Genomic DNA, 22,363 nt, shown 5'->3' with positions numbered 1-22,363 from the left:
CGTGGTGGTAAAGCGGTAAGAAGTTTTAATACAACCAACCTAATCAAGCATTTAGCGAAATACCACCACAAACAATATAAGAAGTATGTTAAGAAAACCGAAGGCAAAAAGAAAGGTCCTACGCAACTAACACTGGCAGAAACTTTTGCTATGCGTGACAAACTGGCACTCGACAGTCCCAAAGCCCAGGGAATAACGAGTCATTGCCGAAGAATTCATTCTGGATGACGAGCCATTATCTCTGGTGAGTAAAGACGCACCATCAAACACTTAGAACCACGGTACAACATGCCCAGCCGTCATTACATCCTTGAGCGATTCGCCCATGGAAGATTCGAGAACGATTCACAAACATCCAAATTCCGATTACTGAAATATGTCAAGCAAAGTGGAACTAATACACAGCGCGGTCTTCGGGACACAATGAGAAACAGACCGCATTGCATCCCGAGAGTAAACATCATGCGTGTCATAGACCCGGGTAATTCCAATGCTCAACTCACGGCTTTATCTCGACTCATGCCGCTGGATAAAAAACACAAGAATACCTGACTGCTGCTGACAGCCGCTACAAACTACGTCAACATCGTTTTACTGTAGATAATAGATATCATATGTATATAGAACTAGATGCAAAATGACAGACTCGATGGCGTTAGCGACATTCAAGTATTGAAAACTAGTTGCGTTAGTAAACAGCTGCCATCTTAAAGCAGGAGACTTCCCTAGTAGGCTGTTGTGAACCTTCCAAGCGAACCTAATTAACTTTTTATCTAAAATACTCCTGAATCGGCAAAATCATGACTTGAATCTATCTTCAAAACAGTTTTAAAACTTTCACATGTCGAAAGTAGACAGAAGGGAAATTATGGAATAACGGAAGCAATTTTAACAACTTTAACAGTTGATTCGCAAAATTAAATGAATTGAATGTAGTTTAAAGCTGCTGATACAGAATGGGGACTTGAGTATTTTATTTACTGTTTTGAAATGTTAACTTGATACTGAAATAGTCGTTTATTTAAACCTGAGAGGCTTTTTATACAATTTTTGTAACTTTTTTCAACATGGGTCTGACAACTAAGTAAGGAGGCTAAATAACTTTAAACTTTAACACATGCTCAGATAGGCCGGTATCGGTATCGGCCAGTATCGGTATCGGATCGGAAGTGCAAAAACCTGGATCGGGACATCCCTTGGGATGCCGATCGATCGGGTCCGATCACGTCATTTTCAAAGTATCGGAATCGGCAAAAAAATATCGGACATGCCTTTTTTAAATATATATATATATATATATATTTTTTTTTTAATTAAATCGTTTTCTAATTGTATTTACGTTACAGACAAAATGTCTTACACTCATCCAAAGTCTTTAGTTTTGGCTTAAAGTAGGACTATCAAATTCATCGCATTAACGGTGGTAATTTTTAAAAAAATAATCACGTTAAAATATTTAACGCAATTAACGCATGTGCTGCACGACCCACTCACGCATTGTCCCGCTCAATCTGTAATGGTGCCGTTTTACCTATATATAGAGCTAAAAGGCAGTGTAAAATGAGTATAGAGTGAATTTTGGCAGCCTTTGGAGCCTTTTTTTAATTGGCTAAAGCCTTACAATCCCTCTCTCAACAATTAGAAATATCGTGGGAAGCAATGTGGGGAAGAAAGGTAGTAGTTGATCTTTTTTTACACCTTATGTTATTTCCCAACACATAGAAGATATATCAGTTGGTGCCACTACGCACAGTCATGGTTGCACTTCCCATCATGCATTTGGGCAAAACAAATACACTAGATGGCAATATTTAGTCACAATATACAAAGTCACATTTATCCTTTAAGAATTACAAATCTTTCTATCCGTGGATCCCTCTCACAGAAAGAATGTTAATAATGTAAATGCCATCTTGAGGATTTATTGTCATAATAAACATATACAGTACTTATGTACTGTATATTGAATGTATATATTCGTCTGAGTTTTATTCATTTTTTTCTTAATGCATTGCCAAAATGTATATGATCGGGAAAAATTATCGGGAATGATTGGAATTGAATCGGGAGCAAAAAAACATGATCGGAACAACCCTAGTTATCGGTTAATATCTTTTGGTGTAACAATCCCATAATACAGTGAGGACAGCTGCGGCTTAAAGTCCAGCGCGGCTATGAAAAAAATGCCGTTTTCATTTCAAATTTGGTGGGTGGCGGCTTATAGTCAGGTGCGCCTTACAGTCCAAAAATTACAGTTATAATCACCTTTGTTAGTAAATCAATGGACAGTTGACACCTAACTTGTTGCAGACGGCTGTGTTGTTAGCTAGCGCAAACAAACAAGTAGCGCGTACATGCGCGCGTGTAGTGTTAATGAGCGAGTTTGGAGGTGCTGCGAGCTGCTTGCTCGTCTAATTGACACCTCAACACTTTCAAAAAGAACAAAAAAAAAAGTGAACGACAAGCGAGTGAGACAAAAGAAAGGCTCCACTCGTGAGCTCACCTGAGGCGTTGGCGCCGGTGAGCCACACATTCGCACCCCCAAAAGCACGTGGGGGGACCCTGGGGGCGCTGTCACGCCTTGAATTATTCTGCCACGCTGCTCATATGGCATGCTGTTTGCTGCTGCGCATTGCTAATCAAATATGTTGCTTATTAATAGTGAGACTTTGGAAAATGTTACCTGGAGAAATGCCGAGGGGACGGAGAAGGAGGTGTGGGGGGAGCAAACAGCTGAGGAGGCACTTTTATCGCCACTAAACTGGCACACTCGCTGTGTGGCGCTTCAAGAGCTGGCACTGAAGAATTATGAAGTGCCATTAACTGCGGTAGACGTCCAAATTATTTCCATTGGGAGGAGCACATCATACAGAGTTCAATAAAAACATTCAAGTTTTAAATGTTTCTCTAATAAAACTCTATATTTTTGTATCATAAGCAGAAAAAATAGGTGTAAGCATCATAAACACAATAATTTATGTACTGTTTGATATACAGTATGTACTGTATTGTAGTAACTCGGGCTGTGACAAACTATCAAAATGGTGATATATCGTGATACTTTGTATCCCAAAAGGTTATCGATATGCTCCTGCCAAGAATCGAGGTAACGTTTTAAAAAGGTGTCAATGTATAAAAAAAAAATAAAATAAAAAGGAACCAACAAGTTGCAACCAAAATACCATTTAGACTGGGAACGTTCATTCATTCGAAACCAAAGCATTCACAGTCATTCTGTCCAATGTTCAGGGCTTTTACAGGTCACTTACTGTTCATTTTGGGGCATTTACAGGTCATTTCTTGTTGAGTTTAGGACACTGCCTATTCATTTGGGTGATTCCCAGGTTCTTGTTCAGTAACTCAAAAAGCCGCCGGTCGTCGGCCGAGTGGCATTTTGGGTGGCCAGTCAGCCACAAAATGCAAGCCACCTCCGTATTAAAACATGTGCCATGATCCCAATATTTGACATAATACAAAATACGATGTTTACTCACTTCCTCGTAAGTCCAAAGGTCCCACAGTAGTAGGGCTTGTTTTGGCCAATATCCGCGGTGAACGGGAAACTTTTGAAACCCAAAAAGGCTCACACGCCTCTCCCTGGTGCAGCAACAATTTTCTGCAGCCGTTTGGCTGACTTGATGCGAAAAATAAACAAATTAATCCGCAAAATCAGCTGAATCCGCAGTCCATCTTATAAAGCAATGCTGTATTGTGAGATGCTGACCAGGGTGACGTCACATTCGCATTCATCCTAAACCCGAGACTGAAGCCGAAAGTCACTCATTTTCACGGGACGGGATTAAAAAACTGAATATTCGAAACGATTGCTTCCACACACATCCAAGCGGTCCATTTCATTAAGGAGAATAAACACCGCGTGAAATATGACACAAACATGCTTTTTGGTGTCATAGGCACTTTAAGCCAATGATAACTTTTGAATAGATGACCACTGTCTCTGAAAGGGTAAAACGTCCAGGAAAACTATTTTGATTTTATGTTAGATGAACTTTGTGTAAGGACGGATGGCAAAACAACCAGCCAGTGGAAATGGTGCATCGTGCAGCAGTGGCCGACACTAGCTGTGCCACGGTTGTCTAAAAATCCGCTTAATTTCAGTTGTGGCAGCTTCTGCCAGGTCTCCAAACATTTGCGAGGTATCATGATTTTATTCATAAGACACATTTACCAACCATTTAATGAGACAATTAGGGAGCAAACTTCCCATAATCCTACTATCACACATATGTGGTTGAGAGATTCAACGCAAAAGGCTGGTACCGAGCGACTTGACATCGTTGACGTTCATCGCTTTGTCTTTGGCGCAGCGGCATCCGTCCACGTGATGAATTTGATAGCAAAGAAGCCGACGCGTAACGATTTAAATCGCTTGTACGTCACTAATTGCTCATCAAGCCAAGTTGCCGTTCGCCGTACGACTCGTGATGGATAGGAAGCCTTAACGAGACTCCGGCGGGCAATTAAGTCATCAGGGATCCCCGCCGTGCTTTGCCGGAGCTTGACGAACGGCGGCCCGTCGCGAGCGTAATCAGCGCTAGGACACGCTAGCCTCCATTGACGTTATTGTTGTTTTGAAGCTCGCAACTCGGCCTGCAACTTTAAAGCAGTTATGTGAAGTAATTTCATAACATGACAAATAGGGTCACAATTAAAGTAATTAAACATTGTCCAACAAATAAAGCATGAAAAAATAATTTATATGTTGTATATTTGACAAAATAATCGCGTTTCCGAAGTTCGAAAGGGGACGAACCCAGAAGTGATACGTCACACCGAGAACAGCGATGGCAGCGCTCTGTAGCGCCTCTGCTGTTAGGCAGAGGGTGATGTGGGCTACTGGATTAGTTCTAGGTTCGTGGAGTGGTAAGTAAAAAAGAAGGAACCAGAGACAGATACTACTTGAACACAAAGCCGGCAATTTACTAAACAAATTAACAAGACAATAGACAAACTACAATTAACAAATAAGTTATGTGCATCAATTCTTAAGATGTACTTGACGAAAATTATTTTTGTTATCTTATTCCTTAATTTTGTATTAAGAATTTTAACAAAATTATACCTTCAACCTGTTTTCCTATTCTATGTTCAATTTTCTGACCGGTCAGATTTGCTAATTATAGTGATTAATTTGTTTAGTTTTAAACCAATATCACAAAATTAAGCAATGTTCAATTTGTAACACTCCAAATAATATTTGAAGGCACAAACCTCAACATTCAAAATCAAAAATAGAACAATTTAGGTTGTCCATTAATTGTCCTCTCAGAATCCAATGAGTTTGCGGTGTAGGAAGCACACGGTTCAGTTCTGTCCATCCAAAAGAAAAAAAAAATCCAACTCCTACCGCAACCTTGGTTGTGACGGTAACTCGTTGTTCAGAAGGGAAAATCCAGCTCTTGGGTTAGCTCGCCACTCGGCTCTTACCGAGAATCCTGTTGTCCTTGACGTCGTCGTCGCTCTTCAATCGGGTGGTCTGAGTTTTGGAAGAAACTCAGTGGCTTTTCCCAAGGGGGAAAAAACCTGGCCTGTTATCAGGCCACGAGAAATAAATTTTAGACATTTGTGCAACAAAAAAATAATAGTTTTAACTAGAGGTGTGCAAAATATTCGATTCTTAGATTATTCGCGATTCGGCCGTGGAAGATTCGAGAACGATTCACAAACATCTAAATTCCGATTATTGAAATATGCCAAGTAAAGCGGAAGTACAACACACTCAGCGCGCCGCGCGGTCTTCGGGACAATGAGGAACGGAGCGAGAGTAGCTAAACATCATGCTTCTCATTACCCGGCCCCTCGGGTAATGCCAATGCTCAACTCACGGCTCTAGCTCTACTCATGCCACGAGATAAAAAAAACAAAACAACATACCTGACTGCTGCCGAAAAGCTGCTACAAAGTACACCCACATAATGTTACGGTAGATATCATTTATATAGGACTAGATGCACTATAGATTCGGTAGCGTTAGCAGCACAGCTACAAAAAGCTAGATGCGGGCGTAGTAAACGGCCGCTATCTTAAAGCAGTACACTTCCCTGCAAGGCTGTTGTAGCGAACCTTCCAAGCAAACCTAATTAACTTTTTATCTAAAATACTCCTAAATCGGTAAAATATTGACTTGAATCTATCTTTAAAATAGTTTTAAAACTTTCACATGTCGAAAGTAGACAACAGGAAATTATGGAATGACGGGAGCAATTTTAACAACTTTAACGGTTGATTCACAACATTAAAATAATTGAATGTAGTTTAAAGCTGCTGATATAGAATGGTGACTACAGTTTTTTATTTACTGTTATTTTTGTATATTTTTTTACTGCTATATGTTAACTTGATACTGAAATAGTAGTTTGGTTTAGCCTGAGAGTATTTATGAACAATTTTGGAACTAATGTACAAAACATTAAAAAAAAAAAAAAAAAATTTTAAAGGCGGAGGGTGCATCAATAATCGTTTTATAATCGAATCGGAGCCTCTGAATCGTAATCGAATCGTTAGGTGCCCAAAGATTCCCAGCTTTAGTTTTAACTCAGTCTAGCTGCTAAGAAGGCCGCATTTCGAGACCTAAAATGGCGGCTCGAACGTAGCAGTTAGTCGACCGTTTACAAGAGAGTCTGGCTGCAGCCCGCCTCTCTCAGTACCCTGCGCCGCTCGTCTCAGTACCCATCCCGCAGACAGGAAGTGACGCAATATCGCAGCTCTCAGACCGGAAATGACAACATGAAACAGCGCTCGAGCTCCGAGCTTCCGGTTTTATCGTAATAGTTAGCGTCCATTCGAACGTAAATACTAGTTTACTTTTCTTTGCGCACGTCTTTTATTTTCGGTTTCAGCATCACTCATTATTATTTAAATAATAATTTATTTCCATGCTCCTTAAATTGATTTGGTGAAATCGGGAGATTAACTCTTTAAGCGCGGTCAGTTTGTTAAAGCCTGGTGATTTTACCAAAATGAAAAACATGGTTACAGTACATCAAAATTAAAATACACACTACTGTAATAAAGGTTTAATTGGTGACTGAAAGATCGCATGTGACCTATCACAGTGTGTACTTTAGTTTGTCAATTGTAAAATATACTCCAATTGAGAATTATTAGAAATTGCTGTCATCCTTACATTTTTATGAACGGACACATTAATATAGCTTCATTACAATTTAATGTATCAAAAACGTAATATTCTCTCCATGTTGCAACCAAACCAATTTTGTCTTTCATTTTGCTACTTAAATTCATTCATGTGAGTGAAGATCTTAATTAACTAATTCAGAAACTATATTAAACTTTCTGCTCCAGGAAAGGCACCTTTATTTCAAACAGAAATGACAAAATAGTTATCATGTGTTAGTTGTTTTTTTCTTTTATCCCAGACAATAGTTGTAGGTTGTTTTAATTACCTGACATTTTTCGGCAAGCACTCCCGCCTTCATCACAGGTAATTAAAACTACCTACAACTAACATCTGGGATAAAAGAAAAAAAACAACTAATTTATAAGTGTAGAAAAATGAACTCAATACAACCGGTTCTAATGTGGTAAACTTTATTTTTTTAGTTTTATTATTTTTTTATTATTATTGAGAGAATACCAGATATTTTCTTTGGTCAACAATCTCCTCAAAAAAGGTAAATCCATCTTCCAGATGGTTGAAACAGAACTTGAATGGCTCCAAGACATTGTAGTTCGTGCTCATCCTCTTCCATCTGCAGGATGCTTGGGAACTCCTACTGCATGAATCCCCCCCCACCCCACCCCTGTCCGAGGCTTTTGTGCAGTCTTGCACAGTCCTTTTACCAAAACTGTTCATTGGAAAAGAGAAAGAAAAGAGCTATTTGAATATTACATAAGTAAAATAAAAATGATGCTTTGTTAATTTTATACTTGATTTTTCTTTTCAGGCATTGCATTAAACTAGGTATATAAACAATCTTACCATTTTTTTCCCGTCATATCTTTTTGGAGTGGGCCACCACTAACTTGAAGGAGCTGTGGTTGCACCTCTTCCTAAAAATAAATCAGTGAATAAAGGGGGACATGTTCAAAAGTGCGTCAGAGTAATGGACACTAAAAAGTCTTTAAAAGCTGACCTCAGCAATTATATTCAAATTTCACTTCTGTAGCTGATAGACTGGTGGCACTTCACCCTGCAGTAATGCTTTTGCCTTATCTGTCCAATGGGCAAACTCTTTCCTGTGGCTCACCTAAGTTGAAAAAATACAAAAATAAGTATTCCACATTTTCCAACAAAGAATTAAGGTATTGTGCACCTACTTTCCTATGAATGCCATATCAACAGTTTCAAAGACTTACCATGCACCCAAGTTTGAAATTGTCCGCTAGCAATATACACCACCACTTCCTCAGAGTTGGCATATCAGTCTAACAAAAATTAAAAACAAGTGTAAATAAAGAATAACGACAAGGATATTTTGTAGCCCAATTTGAATGATTCAGTGAACTTCATTTTACAATGGTTAAACTCAAAGAGAGCATCCAGAACAGTGCAAAGAGCATACTAGAAATGGATAAATGAATACAAATATAACAGAGGACAAAATTGGACAGTTAAACTCACCTACCATCAACATGAAGATGCCACAGTCCTTCCCCTATGGCTGTCCCGAAAAACCCTAACGTAAGAATTTAACAGTCACTTCCTTCAAGTTTTGAATCAATGAATATACACACTTTTACAAATACCTCTATTTCACTTCCAATCCTCTCTTTCCATGTCCCCCTGTTGATTGACTGTCAACGTTTTCTGCAATTGAAAATATAGGTTTATATTAAATACAGTAGTTAAACAATTACAAACGTGTTTCCATGCACAAGAACACCAACCAGTCAGGTTTAAATGATTCATGCAAACAAAACAAGGGCGTAGGTTTGCATAGGGACGGTAGGGACATAACACGACCAACTTTTCAGGATGCTAAAGTTGTCCCCACCAACTTTTGAGCAACCTTATTTGCATTATATTCGTCCCTACCATTGTTGAGACCGGGCCAACGCCCTTGAAACAAAACATTCGCAATTTTAGAGTTGCATTTTAGAATTTTGCTTCAAATGATTGGATGAATCATCTGGAGTGCAATTCTGCTTTAATTGAAGGGGCAACATAAAAGGATCGACTGGAACATACCTTCAAAACCAAACAAGGCTATTCTGGATCATCATGGAAACGCCATGCCAATATGAATGGTTACTGAATTTCATTAGAGATAACAATAGTTCTCTGATCTCAAGATTGGATCTATTTTTCTTCCCACAAATAATTGGAATTTGGATCATTTAATTTGTTATGATTTGACTGTTCTTTGAAAATGAACCAATGCTCCAAGTTGTAGTTGTTACTAATCAGCCTTACAGGCAAATGCATGTGTGGGTCACATCCTGTAGGCTTTCACTATGTTGCAACAACATAGGGGTCAGCCACAAATATGGTCCTTCCCTGAAAAATACATAATCTATACACACGGACATATGTTACATAAATACAAACGTACGCAGACACCTACATGAGCCCATACAAGCATTCTGTAGGCTACATAGTTAAAATAATACCCTACACACGCCAAAAAATACTTTTTTATACCTTTGAATGAGCTACTTGTTAGACAAGTTATAAATATGCATTTCATATCTGCAAAAAAACAAACACAAAAAGTTACATTTTACTTAATTGTACAAGTGACATTATGTTCTTTAGAGAAACTAAATCCTCAAAATTCACAGTTGATTCCATTTCATTGTTCAGGCCAACGTTCCAAAAGTCAGCACGTGTCAATCAAACTTTCTTTTTTTAGACAATCAACACCATTTCTGGCCTCTTTATATTCAAGATTTGCATAAGCTAATGAGAATGTTGATTGGTTAAATAAACAAAGAGTAAATAATTAATTATGTCCAATTGTTAACTAATATAAGGAATAATAAGCCTATCCAGATTTCCACTGAGCACAACATTTGTCTCAGACATAAAAACATACCAGCCGTTCCTGGGCAGGATGAGTTTGAACCGTCCATGAAACTCGACATGGTCTTATATTGTCACCATTGGTCCTGTCTGCACAGTGGGTTTTACAGTGTTCGATGTCTATCGAAAAAAGTGTTCAGCACAGTCCAAAATCTAAAGTACATTACTATTTATGCTACTTACTTCCATTTGGATCTGTGTGACATCCCTGTATCTGCATGGGAAGACTACCATTTGGGGGTCGTGATTTAGTTTCTTCCCAATGGGGTGGTGATCTTGCAGCTAGTAAAAATAAAAATAAAAATAATGAAAAATATATAGCTAAGCAGAGTAACAATATCAAGAAAAAATGACAACCTTGTCCTATTTGGATCATGTGACAACATTCAAACTACAAAGGACCAGACAAAACAAATGAAGGCAAAACAACAATACCATACAACAACAAAAACAGCGAGCTGCGAATTGCAGGCATGTACATAATGAAAAATAAGAGTGCAATATAATGAAAACTACACAAAGAAGACTGTTCATTGTGAAAAAAAATGTAAAAAGCATTAGCAGCATTAGCTAATTCGCTGCTGAATTCATCAGTACGTATTAAACAATATAAGTAGAGCAAAGTCGCATGCAGTCAGTAAAGGAAGACATTATTTAAATTGCATTAAGAATACTAGATATAAGTACGGTCTTTTCAACTCAGAATAAACACTTCATATTTTCACCGCAAGTGTTGTTTAACTATTTAACATTTTTAAACATGCATACGCTTTTAAAAACTTTTTTTCAGTGCGGCCACTTACCGTGTTTTTTTCGCGAGAGGTGAAATAACGTAACTTGTTTTCGTCGCAAGGGTTGACGACATTTCCGGTCTGAGGGGACTGAGAGCTGCGGTGTTGCGTCATTTCCTGTCTGCGGGATGGGTACTGAGAAGAGCGGCGCAGGGTACTGAGAGAGGCGGGCTGCAGCCAGACTCCTCTCACCGTTTATGCACAATACGGCACATTTTTCACATCAAATGAATTTAAGTCACAAAATAAAATACATAATCACTTTTTCATTAAAATAAAATACTAACAATGACACTTACATCCAATATAATTCTACGTTTCATAGTATAAGTTGTGGCAGCTGAATGTGCCTATTGCAAGGTAACTCCGCTAAAACTAACTTCTCAAAATAAGCATTTTAACAAAATAAAACTTACCAAAACGCGTCTGGTTAAAGTTTTGAGCCTTCCAAAGGGTCACACCACTCTTGTAGTGAGGCTCAGGATCGGCGTTTTGGGAGAAAAAATGGTTTAATTCGTCTCTTTATTAGCGGTAGCTCTAGCCAACTGCTAACGCTTCCCATCGGTCTCCTGTCTGAGAGTGAGACTCGTGGGTATGGGAGGGGCTCTCTCACTCTTAGAAAAAAACTTTATTAGTGAAAGCAAAAATTCTTAACCTATTGAATATTTATAAATGTTAATCATTTAGAAAATTACAATTTTTATCACTTTTAATATGCAAATGACTCACTTGTTTGGTGGTTTATTTATTACCTATTTGCTCATTTTTAATGTAATTTAATGTAATTATTTTAACTGGGGTTACAGCTCCATACGTCCGCCATACAAAGCCCCTCAAACAATGATTCAAACAGCGATATAAGTGATAGATCGAGCGCAAGGGAGGAGATCCAAGTTTTTGAAGAGTTGGAGGAAGAAGAGGAGCTTGGAATTTTATGTTGGACCTAACATGTATTAGCCAGACGCTAATCAGGATGCAAACAATGTGCCTAGACTACCTGACATGGAATGGATACAAGACCCATCGAGATTACAAGATTGGTAAGATATAGGCTGTTATTATTTTCATGATTTGAAGATGCAGGCATTTGCACATAATTTTATGTTTTTGTCTATCTGATGACATTGTTAAAAAAAAATAATAATCAGACTTCATGTTCATTTTGGCAGATCCGGCAGCTTTCGTGCATATAAAATAATATATAAAAACGTTGGGGGGAAAGAAGGACATGAGTAGTTGATGGCTTTCTCCACTTTATTGTGGCAACAATAAGAAAAAAAAATAATAGCGGACTGCCGCCACATTTGACCGCGAAGTTTTGCTTCTTGCTGATCTCCTCCTCGCCTCCTACTACTCCGGCGTCTCTTAAACGGATCGTGCATAGTGTCTTGTTATGAGCTTTTTGTTTACAAATGTATCGAACACACGGCGTGCTGACAACTTTGTTTCTTCATTAACACATGGAGCTAACAGTAAGAACACAGCTCGGCACAGCTCTCGGCAGGAAGTGGCATCTAATGGCGTGAGGAAATGTAGTTTTTTCACACCAGCGAACAGATTACAAAGCACCACTTCAGTGTTGTCCCGAGACTACATTTCCATGATTCACTGCGTGACTTGAGCCGCTCGCTGATTCACTGCGAGATTGACTCGATGCCAACACGCTAAATTGCCACCTGTCAGCGGCTCTTGCGAAGCGGCGAAACACAAACTAGAAGGCTATCAAGCGATCACCGTGAAAGAAACGCCAAACCGTACAAATGCAATGCAATGCTTGAAGCATGAAGGTGGAAATACATAATACAAATACAAATAAATGTGCACAAACTCACCGGTGGTGTGTGTCTCTAACTGCAACGTGACCGTGAATTACCGCGGCGCCGACCCGCATGTATGCACATCCACACCCCTTTCCCGATTGACAGTGGATTAACCCTTTCGGACAAGATCGTAGATGACGCAGAATTTAAACACGCTTAACCTAGCGAACGCAACAACAACTATGATCGGGGATTGCCACGAGTTAACTTTCGGCTAGCTTATACTGTTCACTCCACAACAGTTGGCAGCTCTGCTTTGACAAAGTCATCAGTCATCTATCCAAAAATCACACTTACTTTTTGGGAAATCCTTGATCGTAAGCAGACCGGTTAAGGAAGCAGGCATCTTCGAAGTGTTTGCAGCAGAGAACACTACTCGATGATGGCGTGAAATTCATTCGCTTCATGCGAGCGAAAGATGTCCATTTACGTGCCCTGCTATCCTTTGGCCACTCATACAACTTTTCATTTGAGTGAGAACAAAACATCGCCACACATCGCCGTGGCATCTTACCGAGAAGCAATGCAACAAACAATAATGTTCAATGGCGGACTTCCCTCGCACTTCAAGGTGTGACGTAATTTCCGAAGATTGCTGAAGAAAAGCATTTTCGTTGTCAAGGGCGTTGCTATGGGTTAAACAAAGAATCTGGAAGGATTGCGTTAAAAAAATAACGAAAATATGCTTATAACTGTTTAGCCATTGATATTATTCAAAAACATGGTTGGCCAACCTTACTTCATATTACTGCTTTAAAGAAGCGGGAAGGGGCTCAAACAAAAGACTTCCTGCTCAGGTGACTTCTGGGGGCAGCTGGCACCACAACAAGAGGTTGATGGAAGGCAAAGCTAAGTGAAGACGATCCAAGCGCTTGAATTTGACGATACACTCACAACCCACCAACGATGGATACAATCTGGAATAACATGGAAAAACTTTTGGAAAATTGCAGACTGCCACATACTTTCAACATAGTTAAAATTGTCAAAAGACACTTTTTGTTAGAGTGTTCATTCATTCATACTGTTTACATGACAAAAGAAAAAAAACAAAGATTGGAGACAAAACAGCGGATGAAACTCTGGCGTCGCAAAGTCGAAAACACGTAAATCGGGTACGTTGTAACCCAGGGACTACCTGCACTGTAAAAGGTATTACGTTTGAAGGTCCAAGAAAAATGTGCGAATGGATTATCAGCTCAACCCAGCTCTTTCATGGCCAGTTATGGCTCGCGAGACATCGGTTCCCGACCTCTGGCTTAACTCATTCACCGCCAGGCAGGGTCATGTTGTGATAGTTAGTAAAAGAGGGAAATTGTTACTGAAACACTTCATCATTCAGTCACTTTCAGCCCCTCCCAGTTAAAATAGATTGGACGTCTATTGCCATGAATGGCAGCCAAAGAGTTAAGCAATGTGAGGTCACCAGAGATTTGAGAAAGGCAAGGCAAATTTATTTATATAGCACAATTCAACACATGGCAATTCAAAGTGCTTTACATCACATGAAGATCGGAAAAATCACATTTAAATCAATACAACGTAAAAACCAAGACAATCAAAATCGGAAATGAAATTATACATAAAAATCACATTTAATCACAAATAGAATAAAAATAAATAAATAAAAATAAAACAAAAACTACTACTAATAATAATAATTGAAATCAGCGATGGAGATAAGCACAAGAGGAATAGAAAGCAAGTAGATTGGAATATATAGACAGTTATGGATATGCAGTGCTAAACAAAAGCGTTTTTAGCCATGATTTAAAAGAGCTAACAGTTTGAGCATACTTCAGACGTTCAGGTAACTTGTTCCAGAGGTGAGGAGCATAATAACTGAATGCTGCCTCACCCTGCTTGGTTCTTGTTCTTGGAACATGCAGGAGACCGGTTCCAGACGACCTTAGGGGTCTAGATGTCTCATAGGAATCGAACAAATCAAGCATGTATTTTGCTTCAAGGCCATTAAGTGTTTTATAGACGAGCAGTAGTATTTTATAGTCTATTCTTTGACTCACTGGAAGCCAGTGTAGCGATTTCAAAACCGGTGTAATGTGGTCCAGCTTCCTTGTATTTGTGAGGACTCTGGCTGGCTGGCCTGACTGATTTTTTATCAAGACCCGTAAATATACCGTTGCAATAGCCCAATCTGCTGAAAATTAATGCATGCATAAGTTTTTCCATGTCTTGTTGAGTCAGAAGCCCCTTAATTGTGGTTATATTTTTTAGGTGGTAATAAGCAGATTTAGTGACGGACTTTAGATGGCTATCAAATTTTAGGTCTGAGTCAATAATTACGCCAATGTTTCTGACTTGATTTGTAGCTGTAAGTGACATTGTGCTAAGTTGCCTGCTTATCTTTGACCTTTCCTTTTTTGGCCCAAAAATGATCACTTCTGTCTTCTCCACATTTAACTGGAGAAAATTCTAGCATATCCATTCATTGATTTGATGAATGCATTTACTCAGGGAGACTAAGGGACTATAATCATGTGGGGACACAGAAATGTACAGTTGTGTGTCATCTGCATAGGCGTGATAGTAGATGTCATACTGTTCCATTATCTGAGCTAAGGGAAGCATATAGATGTTAAATAAGAGTGGCCCAAGAATTGACCCTTGAGGGACTCCACACGTGATTTGGTTCGTTCTGTCTTATGGTTTTCGATTGACACAAAGAAATCCCTATCATGTAAACAAAACACAAGGGGAAAAAAATATTATGAGAAAAAAAAGACAAAATATAACATTTTTCTTTTTTTAGTTTTATCTTTTTTTTTGCATTACTTACAGTATATCTTGTACTATTTATTCATGGCTTTTTTTTTTTTATTTACAGGGCTTTTTTAAAATTATTTTTTATTTATTTGTAAGGGATTAAGCGAACTAAGTGAACTACCGCAAAGTAGCCCCCCCCACAAAAAAACAATTTTGTGTGTATGTGTGTGTGTTCAGTGTATTGATTCAGATTTAGCATTAAAAAGAGATACAGTACATATAAGACGTTTTATCATTTTTTTCCCACACTGTACAATTAAAAAAAAAAACTTATGTATATATTAGTGCTGTCAAACGATTAAAATTTTTAATCTAGTTAATCATATGTCAACTGTGTGATTAATCATGATTAATCACATTTCCCTCGGGATGAAGAAAGTTGCTCTTCAGGAAAAAAAAATCTAGGAAAATACTATAATTGACTTAAAATTTGTTTGAAGATGAAATGTATGATGTGCAATGAATTAAGACATAAACGAATAGAGTTTTAAATTTTTATTTAGCAACTCAGCTCGTATAAAATAAAAAAATAAAATAAACTGTCTGTATTACAGTATACAGCAAAGAGCTTTAACAGATTTAAGTGCTTCAGACTAACAATGTGGCAAAGAAAACAGTCTCTCGCAAGGAACGTTTGTGGCAGGTGTGACCAGATACTTTTTTTGCAAAGTGGGCCAGCTTACTGTGGGCTCCACTGTGCGTAGACCACCACTGTAGTTGACATGAGTCCATGCTGGCACTGCCTTGTACCTGTCTAGTGGTTTGTCATTGGTTGTTGTTGTTTGTTGTCATTGGATTTTCAAGGCCCTCGTCTTCGACTATGTTAATGGGTCTACACTCTACAGTCTCTGGCTACCCATGTAGCGATAGCAGTAGTCAACCTACTTGTGTTTTTGTTGACAAGTCCGAGTCCGCACTCTGCCAGTGTAGCTTGATAACTGCGGCTTGTTCCCGCAGTGTTAGCGTCATTGCTAACACTAGCGAAGATATGCTTTGCCCGAAGGTGGTACTTTAGGCTGGTTGAGCTTCGATCGAACGACAGTTCATTACATCAGTATGTGCACAAAACTTTGGTTTTATCCAGATTTCCATTAGGCAGCTTTTTAAAACGGAATTTGGTTATCATCCTCACTCATCGTGGCTGGCTGCATTTTGTCCTGCATTGCCGCGCGGAGAATGTAAACATCAGCGTGTGGGACTACGGGAGGCAGCTGTGGCCAAACTTAGTGTGAGCGGTAAATTGCGTTTTTTTTTTTTTTTTTTTTTAATGCGTTAATTAATCATGGTCGTTAATGCGTTATTGTTGACAGGAATTATTTTTAAACAAGAATAAAGGGGCCGTTTACATGGTGACTCTCCGAGAATACGAAAAATTTCAAATTTGCATTTATATGGGCCCGTTTCCATCCGAACAATGTCACAATTCCGCATGAAAACGATGTAGTATTCATGCCAGGCCCTAGGGGCAGTGCATATTTACAAGCCGAGAGCAAATGATGCACTTTGACCCCACCAAGTTCCTCAGCTCGGAAAAAAATATGCCCGCCCACTCGAAGCAATGGCATTTTTCTTTTGTTCAAAAAGGCACAAAAATTGAAACATTCAACATATTTAATTTAAAAGTATTATTAAAACAGTAAATTAAAGCCGACATTCCGCCATATTTGCTGTCTTTAATGTTTAGTAGCACCGCTGCACACGCCCAATGTGACGTGTACCAGCGCTGACCTTATCGGCGCGGTTTTGCACCGCGGGAGCCTTTGATATGCATGCGGAGAAAGCCCCCCTCAATCTCCAGTAATCGAATTCTTCCACTTTGGGGGCAGGATTCTGAATTTTTCGTCTTCGCCTTCCGTCTTTGCTGACACCATATGTTCGCGAGGCCATTCCGCTACTCAGTCATTGCATCTTTGTGTCGCAAAGTCGCCATGTCAACTGCCCCAAAGTATCAAAATGCTTGTCTTTATTCAATGCTTCATTGAGTGAGTCCACTCAAATCCTCTCAAGCTGCTCACTTACACAAAATGAGTTGCCACAGCACCTGTATAACAAGTTAAACGATGATTGACGCTTGCGGCGCTTTGAAGCTTCGGCTTCCAGGCATCTGTGGCAAGATCAAACATTAAACGTCTGCCAATCATCGTTAAGTTTAATAAGCAACTCCATTGCACTGCCTGACCAACAAAAGAGCAGAGAGAGGGACAGAGGGAGAGTGAGACTACGTGATCGGATCGGGACAGCTCATCTGTATTTATTGATTTTTTTTAATTGTAAAAAAATCCTTGATGGACTAAGGGCGCAAAGTTTTAAGCGCAAAGTAGCGAGAGATCACTGTATTTTTGATTGCCCATCGCAATATACGTAGGGGTAGCATTAATATTGGATCAGAACCCATAATTGGATGTCAAATGCAGGCCGCTAAATATATTCCTGTGGGCCGCAAATGGCCCAAGGCTGCAAGTTTGAGACCGCTGTCCCTTATGAAAAAAAATTTAAGACAAAAAAAAAAAAATATTATAATTCATCCACGAAACGGTTAAATGTGTTAAATGACAAATACCATAATAAATACTGTATACTAGAGATGTCCCGATCGATCGATTTTCTAATGCTGATTTCTAAAGAATGGAATAAGATATGAACTAACTTTTTTTTCCTGTTGAAAGAAGAGAGTCAAATCTTCTTTTGGTGGGTTCCATGTTTATAGAACTGAATTTTCTGTGGGCCTTGCAAAATCAGTCAAAATCCAGTAAAACGGCCGGGAGCGAAAGGCCTTGCTCTGGTGAAAATGGCTGGGAGTGAATGAGTTAAGAGATGCCGATCGATCAGTCAGATCACGTCATTTTCAAAGTATCGGAATCGGCAAAAAAGTATCGGTCATGCCTTTTTTTGATATACGTGTATATATATTTTTTAATTAAATCGCTTTCTAATTGTATTTAACGTTACAGACATAATATGTTACACTCATCCAGAGTCTTTACTTTAGGCTTAAAGTGCTTGTGACACGAAAAAGCATGTTTATTTCATAATACACGCGGTATTTTATGCTCCTGAATGATATGGACCGCTTGGATGTGTGTGGAAGCGATCGCTATATTTATTTAGTTTTTTGAATCCCGCGCCAGGAAAATGAGTGACTTCCGGCTTCGGTCTCGCATTGAGGAGGAGGGCGCTGTGACGTGTACGGTAGAAGACGTCCTCTTCACGCTACAGTGTACTGTTGTGTATGAGGACGAAGGATTCAGCTGATTTTGCGGATTAATACTTTTATTTTTTGCATCACGCCAGCCAAACGGCTGCAGAAAAATCATTCTGTATGCGGGAGAGGCGTATGCGCCTTTTTGGAGTTTCAAAAGGTTCCCATTCACCGTGGATATTTACTGTGGGACCATTGGACTTACAAGGAAGTGAGTAAACATCTTGTTTTGTATTATGTCAAATACGAATACAGTGATTACAAAGTAAACACTATAAAATTCCTTTAAATAAAGGACTACTTACGTTTGATCATTGATAGGCATGTAAAAAGCTATCCTCACGCTCATTAGCAGTTAGCTGTTAGCACGTTAGCTACACAACAATTCCAGCCACCCTCCTCCAGGGAACGAACTGTAAATTGTTCTCCGCCGGGCGGTTTGCCGATCCGCAAAGAAACTCGACAACCGGGTCGTCATGTCAAATAATCCAGGCTAGTTATGTGTGATTTTCCACTTCGAAGACTTTGAAACATCCCTCGGTTCGGGTTAGCATGTCGGCTAGCTGTCACTCCTTCTGGTCTGTTTACATTCTCCGAAGCCGGGGAAGGGAAATGACATATGTCCGATTTAGGTGTCATAAAATATCGTTCGGCAGGTGTGACAGTAAAGGTAAAGTCGACTGTTTTGACCATTATGGAGTAATTTTGCCATGTCGTCTTGAATAAATGGATTTTTATTATTTTATATTCCATTTAGCACAAGTTATTTGTCATGACCATGCCATTTATTTAGCAATTGGGGAAAGTACTTGGGTAAAAAGAATATCCTGTAAAAATATTGAAGTAAAGAGACAGAAACAATGACATTTTGCCGCTCTCTTCGTTGCGTTTTCCTCATTGTGAATAGTTCCCCCTCGACGGGCTGACTGGTCCTTCTCAAGCCATTTATATAGCTATTGGGGAAAATACTTGGATAAAAAGAATATCCAGTAAAAATATTGGGAGTAAAGAGACTGAAACAATGACATTTTGCAGCTCTCTTCGTCTCGTTTTCCTCGTTCTGAACAATTCCCCCTCAATGGGCTGAATAGTAAAACCGATGAGCCTAGTCTACCGCTGACGTCATCCACCTGTTGGGGACGCTAAAGCCCTATAATTGTAGGCGTGGCTAACCGGCAGATTAAAAGACTAATTTCTCGTCATCTGCGCTTTGCTAAATTGTTGTATATGGTCGAATCGTCTCAAAATATGATTCTAATTCACATAATAATGCCATTTAAGACTTTTTTTCTGGTGTCGTATGCTCTTTAAGGTAGGGTTATCAAATTTATCCTGATAACGGCGGTAATTTTTTTTTTTTTTTAAATGTATCACGTTCAAATATGTAACACAATTAATGCATGCACTGCACGACCCACTCACGCATTGTCGCGCTCAATCTGTAATGGCGCCGTTTTACCTAGATAGAGAGATAAAAGGAAGCGTAAAATGAGTAGAGTGAAATTTGGCAGCCTTTGGAGCCTTTTTTTTAATTGGCTAAAGCCTTACAGTCCCTCTCCCTACGATTAGAAATATCATGGGATGCAATGTGGGGAAGCAAGGTAGCAATTGATCTTTTTCTTAACACCTTATGTTATTTCCCAACGCAGAGAAGATATATCAATTGGTAGCACTACGCACAGTCATGGTTCCACTTCCCATCATGCATTTGGGCATGGCTACAGTATCATTTACTGAAAGCTCAACAAAAACACTAGATGGCAATATTTAGTCACAATATACAAAGTCACAAGTCTTTCTATCTGTGGAACCCTCTCACAGAAAGAATGTTAATAATGTAAATGCCATCTTGAGGATTTATTGTCTTAATAAACAAATACAGTACTTATGTACTGTATGTTGAATGTATATATTCGTCCGAGTTTTATTCATTTTTTTATCTTAATGCATTGCCAAAATGTATATGATCGGGAAAAATTATCAGGAATGATTGGAATTGAATTGGGAGCAAAAAAAAAGCAATCGGATCGGGAAATATCGGGATCGGCAGATACTCGAACTAAAACGATCGGGATCGGATCGGGAGCAAAAAAAAACATGATCGGAACAACCCTACTGTATACTAAGAGTTGAATGATCATGTTTAACTTCGAATGATCGCCTCTGCAATGCTACGTCCATACCTGCAAGCTTTTCTAAGATTGATGCGGACGTAGCGGAGAGCCAACGAAATCGTAGAAGTGAGGATCTTCACGACACGCTCTGAGCAGTCCTAGCAGGTGCAAAGTCAGAATTGGATGCTGTTTGGTATTAATTGGCGATCATTTGCAGAGCTCTTTTGCCAAGAGCGAGTCTTACAAGCCCCCAGCTGGGGTTGTCGGGGGGGCAGGCCTGTTGGCATTGTGGCAGCATATGTTTGGTGCCAAGGACGCCATCCATTTGCATTTCTTTTCGGGGGGAATTTTACAAAGCTGCTTTTGTGCGTCGGTGAGCGTTGCAATTAATCACCAGTGAAATGTATCGGCGGATGAAAAGCCATAATTCTACTTGGGGTTGGGGGGAAAGTGGCAGCATCTGCACTGCACTCGTGCCCCCCAACCCGTATTTCACCTCTTTTTTGATGAATGTGCCTCGAACGGCAAGAATTTCAGTGCTGGCAGGAAGAAAAGCAGAGGCGGCGTCTTACTCTTGAAAATAGTTTTTGCGGAACGGACGTCGCATCTTGTGATTGAACCAGGTGAAAAGCGAGTTGGACAGACTTGTCAACCTACTGTGCGTCACTGTGGCCATTTTTCAGGATGTCTAATTGAAGACAATTAGGAAATTAATTGAATGGCAGGATTAGAGATTACCTGGCTCAGACGCAGAATGACATGAGATGTAATAATTAGAATTCACTTATGTTGTGTTAGGCTTAGGTTTAGTCAGTTTCATGAGGAGTACGTTTAAGTTAGAGTAAGTAATTAGGAATAGGTTAAAAGTACATTTGGGGGAGTAATTTGCACAGTTGTACACTCAAGAACAGGATCAAGACAGATTTTGAAGATTTTGGTCTGGTCTTGGATGTGATTCTCTAAAGAATTAGTCTAATGGGCGAGCCAACTTACTGTAGTCATTTTGATAGTAATGTTATATAGCTAATACAGAGACATAAAGCATGTGTTGCCTTCTTTATTAGGTTTATTTTAGGCTTTTATTTTTTTACGGCTCCAGACATATATATATATATATATATATATATATATATATATATATATTTTTTTTTTTTTTGGTCTAATATGGCTCTTTCAACATTTCAGGTTGCCGACCCCTGATCTAGCCTATTTAACTCATTCACTCCTAGCCATTTTCACCGGTGTAACCCCCTTCGCTCCCGGACGTTTTACTGGATTTTGACTGATTTTGCAAGGCCCACAGAAAATTCTGTTCTATTGCTATATAAACATGGAACCCACCAAAAGAAGATTTGACTCTCTTCTTTCAGCAGGAAAAAAAAGTTGTTCATATCTTTTTCCATTCTTTAGAAATCAGCATTAGAAAATAGCTTAGTTTGACCAATTTTCCACTTTCTGATGAAAAAAAGAGAGAAATTGAGCTTTTTGTACAAGCATACATTTCAAACATACAGTTGTGGTCAGAAGTTTACATACACTTGTGAAGAACATAATGTCATGGCTCTCTTGAGTTTCCAGTTATTTCTACAACCCTGATTTTTTTCCGGTAGAGTGATTGGAACAGATACTTCTTTGTCACAAAAAACATT

At 39.1% G+C, this 22,363-nt stretch overlaps 1 long non-coding RNA gene across 9 annotated transcripts; it reads right to left on the bottom strand.

The window, feature by feature from the left end:
* Positions 1-6,668: 6,668 nt before the first annotated feature.
* On the bottom strand, positions 6,669-10,982 carry LOC130914779 (uncharacterized). 9 transcript variants are annotated; one of them, XR_009062995.1, is made up of 10 exons: positions 10,810-10,982; positions 10,190-10,288; positions 10,020-10,096; positions 9,626-9,673; positions 8,731-8,791; positions 8,610-8,660; positions 8,341-8,409; positions 8,118-8,231; positions 7,964-8,034; positions 6,669-7,829 (listed from the first exon to the last, which is right to left on the bottom strand). It is a non-coding gene; the product is annotated as an uncharacterized LOC130914779 (long non-coding RNA). The 9 variants fall into 9 exon arrangements; XR_009062991.1 differs by having other exon boundaries at positions 6,671-7,829; positions 10,020-10,126; positions 10,810-10,980; XR_009062993.1 differs by lacking the exon at positions 9,626-9,673 and adding an exon at positions 10,364-10,397 and having other exon boundaries at positions 6,671-7,829; positions 10,810-10,979.
* Between the last annotated feature and the right edge of the window lie 11,381 nt (positions 10,983-22,363).

The sequence above is a fragment of the Corythoichthys intestinalis genome, chromosome 4 (genome assembly GCF_030265065.1).
Source record: "Corythoichthys intestinalis isolate RoL2023-P3 chromosome 4, ASM3026506v1, whole genome shotgun sequence".
Classification (NCBI taxonomy): Eukaryota; Metazoa; Chordata; class Actinopteri; order Syngnathiformes; family Syngnathidae; genus Corythoichthys; species Corythoichthys intestinalis.
This window is presented reverse-complemented; position numbering and strand designations above follow the sequence as displayed.